The sequence below is a fragment of the Triturus cristatus genome, chromosome 9, assembly GCF_964204655.1.
Source record: "Triturus cristatus chromosome 9, aTriCri1.1, whole genome shotgun sequence".
In the NCBI taxonomy this organism is placed as follows: Eukaryota; Metazoa; Chordata; class Amphibia; order Caudata; family Salamandridae; genus Triturus; species Triturus cristatus.
The window spans coordinates 250,308,165-250,311,965 of record NC_140592.1 but is presented as its reverse complement, the minus strand read 5'-3'; positions in this window follow the sequence as shown (position 1 = coordinate 250,311,965).

Here is a 3,801-nt window from a genome sequence, read left to right as displayed (position 1 = left end):
ACCTTTTCTTGATATTTCTGTAATTTGACTAATTAAATAAAAAACGACAAAAGCAATACTAATCTCTTAATGAGAAGTAAAGCTTTAAAAATATTCCAAACCCGTCACCATTGACTGAACATTAAGACACGGAAAGCAGATATTCTACTTGAGATGAAATTTATCACAACTCCATTCTATCACAGTGAGAAAGATCAATTTGCCTGAAGACAGGGGAATGCCAAAAAAAGGAGGCAGTTGTTGTAAGTGCTTTGGGTTTGCACTGGTCATCAAATGCCCCCCAAAATTTTAGACGCCAACAAAGGCTTTGTCAATTTGGAATGAATATATTTAGATAATGCATGCCAGCTACATCTGCAGTGCCCCTCGCACAAATGTAATATTACCAATAAGTCTTCCCACCCGATTTATAATTTAAATATCAGCTTTAAATGTATTTTGGAAATTCAGCCATTATTTCTCTAAAATCTGCTGATGGGTTCAGAAAATCCACACATTTTTGTCTTGAGATACACAAGTTTGATTTACATATGATAATTCAACACGTAATGGTTCCAATGTAGAAAGTGGGTTGCACACAGGAGAGCTACTGACAGGTAGCTGGAGCTCTACTTGTAGCTCACAAACTACTCTTTGGAAACGTCTGGTTTAAATTATAGTGTGAACTCGAGCCAAAGGTATTGGATCGCTTTATGTGAGTACCAGTGACATAACACAAGGTCACAACCAATGTTCATAGGCATGGGGAGATTAAGATATCAACCCAGAATTACATGATGCGTAGGCAATGCCAAGGCTCAAACCTGGTTCCTGAGTTCCAAAGTCAGCAGCTCTGGCCAAAAAAAATACATCCTGGGTAGGTAGAGAGGGGCAAAAGCCACGTGAAAGCCACTAGAACCACTATGTGCGATTGTGAGAAACACTGGGAGTCTCTTCCATCTCTACGCTGATAACACTCAAATATACAAGAAAATTGCCTCCCCTGAAGACCTGGTCTTCCTTTCAATCATAATCCTAAAGATTCAAAACTGGATGTTTAACCATCATCTAAAGCTCAGAATTTCTTTTGATCTCACCTCTGAATGCAAAAACCCCAGTATAGGAATGGATGGCCAACTTTCCCGTCCTGGATGGCTGCCCTGTCATTGTCCAGAATGCTAGATCCATTGGCATCACCCGTGACAATTATCCAAATCTCCACATCCACATCACAGCCATGGCCAAAAGTGCACGACACCAACTCAGGCAGCAGTAGGGCGTCAGACAACTGATCCCAGAACAAGACCTCAAAACATTGGTGCAGTCTCTCGTCCTCTCCAGAATAGATTACAATATTGCCCTTCTCTCAAGTTTTCCCAAAGATCATCTAGACCCACTGAGAGCAACTCTACATGTAACAGCATGCTTCACATTAGGTCTCAAGAAATGTGACCACATTTCCCTGGCCCTGCTAACCTGCCAATGGCTTCCCATTGAAGCTCGGGCCAAATTCAAAATCGCCAGCACTACCCACAGAGCACTGAACTCCCATTCACCCTCCAATCTAAATAATAAACTGAAAATCTCTGGAGCAAATAGGGAGGTCCAGAAATGCCCAAGCCCTGTTCCTGGAACCCACCCCCCCCTTCAGTCAAGAACAGTACATGAGCCAGTCATTGTCTGGTAGTGCCACAAAAATCTGGAACTCCTTTCCTCCCTCCCTTCGCACAACAACCTGCATAGTCACCTTCAAAAATAACCTCAAGCTCCTCCTGTTTGACAGGCACTTGGCTTGATCACACACAACCATACCGAAGTACCGTGTCCAGGAGAGAAACTACCTTCATTGTGCCTCCCTACTATCTTACATCAATGCTTAACAGTGTACGCCCCTCTCCAACGGCTGCTTTTGTTCTGGGATGATAGTAACCTGTTTGGTAGTGGCGCTCACTCGTACCGGTATATTTATTACTTATTGCTATTTAGTATATGGTGCACAGGGAGGGGGTAATCACCCAACACCCTACAATTCAGATCCAAGGATCTGTATGAAATTAGAATCAGGCCCTGGCACACATACAGACAGTATTTACATATAAGTAGTTCAGAATCAGAAAAACTTTATTCGATTGTAAGCAAAAACAATCATAAAAGTGTACAGAAATAAAATACAACAATACATGAAAGTCATAAAAACTTGGGTTAAGAAGAGCATGATGCCCAAAGGTATTTAATAAAATACATTATAAGATCATCCTTTTTCTAATAAAAAACACTTTTCAAATAAGAAGTGACTGTTGCAACACAAAGGTGGTTATCCAAACATTGGATCTCATGTAGTGCACGGCGACACTGACTATGTCCAATCATCTTTAGGAAGGGCAATAATATAGTTCGCCTATCATGAATATAATAACGACAAAATAATACAACATGCATGGTGCTTTGAGGATAGGTTTCATCACAGGGGCATGGGGACAAATCACGAGACCAGTCGTTGATTGTGGGAAAGCTGACCAATCTGTGAAAGATATTAAATCTAAAACGACAGAGTAAGAATCGGTCAAAGTTATTTGGTACATAAGTCAAATAGGGTTGAATATTAAAAGTAGTTAAAACTAATTCATGTTGAAGGACGGTTGGTTTTAAAACCTCCACAGCACATCTTAAGGATTCTAGGTGTGTCAGGCATTCTTTTTTAAGATCCTTTCTGGAAATAGCTGAGGTAGTAAGCGGATTTAAAAAATACTCTAATTTACCCATATCAGATAGAAAATTACGTACATATCTGAGCCATGGTATCCTCATGTATCCATCTAACTTAATAACATCTGACAAAATATCTCTATTAAGCTTAGGTTCTTCTTTTGACCATACCCTGTGCCATAACAGTACGGGTTCTAGCTTAATAAGGTCGGATATAAAAGAGAGACCCAGTTCAGTGTGGCAATTATAACTAGAGGAACTATTGGGAACCGCGAGGATAAATTTCAAAAAGGTATTCTCAACAACCTGGAGCGGAATCGGGTCCACTATCCCCCATATTCCGCTACCATACATATAAGTAGTTAATAACATATGACAAGGTAAACAAGTACGACAAATATAGGTGTATTTAATGTTTTCTTGTCGCTCCAGCCAACATGTGTTTCGTCGATCGGGACTACGACCCGCAACTTTCGAATGGCTTTGGCCGGTTATAATTCCGTCCCGGCCTTAATATAGCTGGGGAATTTTTTTTTAGAAGAGTCACCGCTTCACAGTCCCTATCGGTTCCGACACACACAAGTACGTGTTGTATCTTGAGTCCTAGTAAAATGGCACCTTTTGCCAGCTAGTGACATGCTGTGAGTAGCAGCGACGTTATAGCATCCGACCACGGCGCCTCAGTATGGCCGAACGGGTAAATACTGTCTGTGTGTGTGTGCCAGGGTCCGATATCAACGGCTGCTTTTGTCCTGGTTTTAGCTATCGGTGCAGTATGTCTGAGAGTAATTATTGTAACTGTAACTTGCTGTACCCTTGTATCATGCTACTGTTGTAAAGCGCTCTGATGCCATCGGGCCATGTCTGCGCTATATAAAATTACACATATAAAGCTCGGCTCGTTATGGCCTTGTGCTTCCAACATGACCTGAAGCCGAGCCAGGCTTCAGGTTAGAGCTTTCAGTGGCTCGCCCACCTCTACCCCAGCATTGCTCCCTAACATACGAGCTAGAGTGATAAGCCGTGGAGAACTTCTGTAAAAATGCTTCAGTTCTTGAAATACAGACATTGTTGATAGGTGGGAAAATTAGACCAATTTGAGCGCAGCACTCTGCT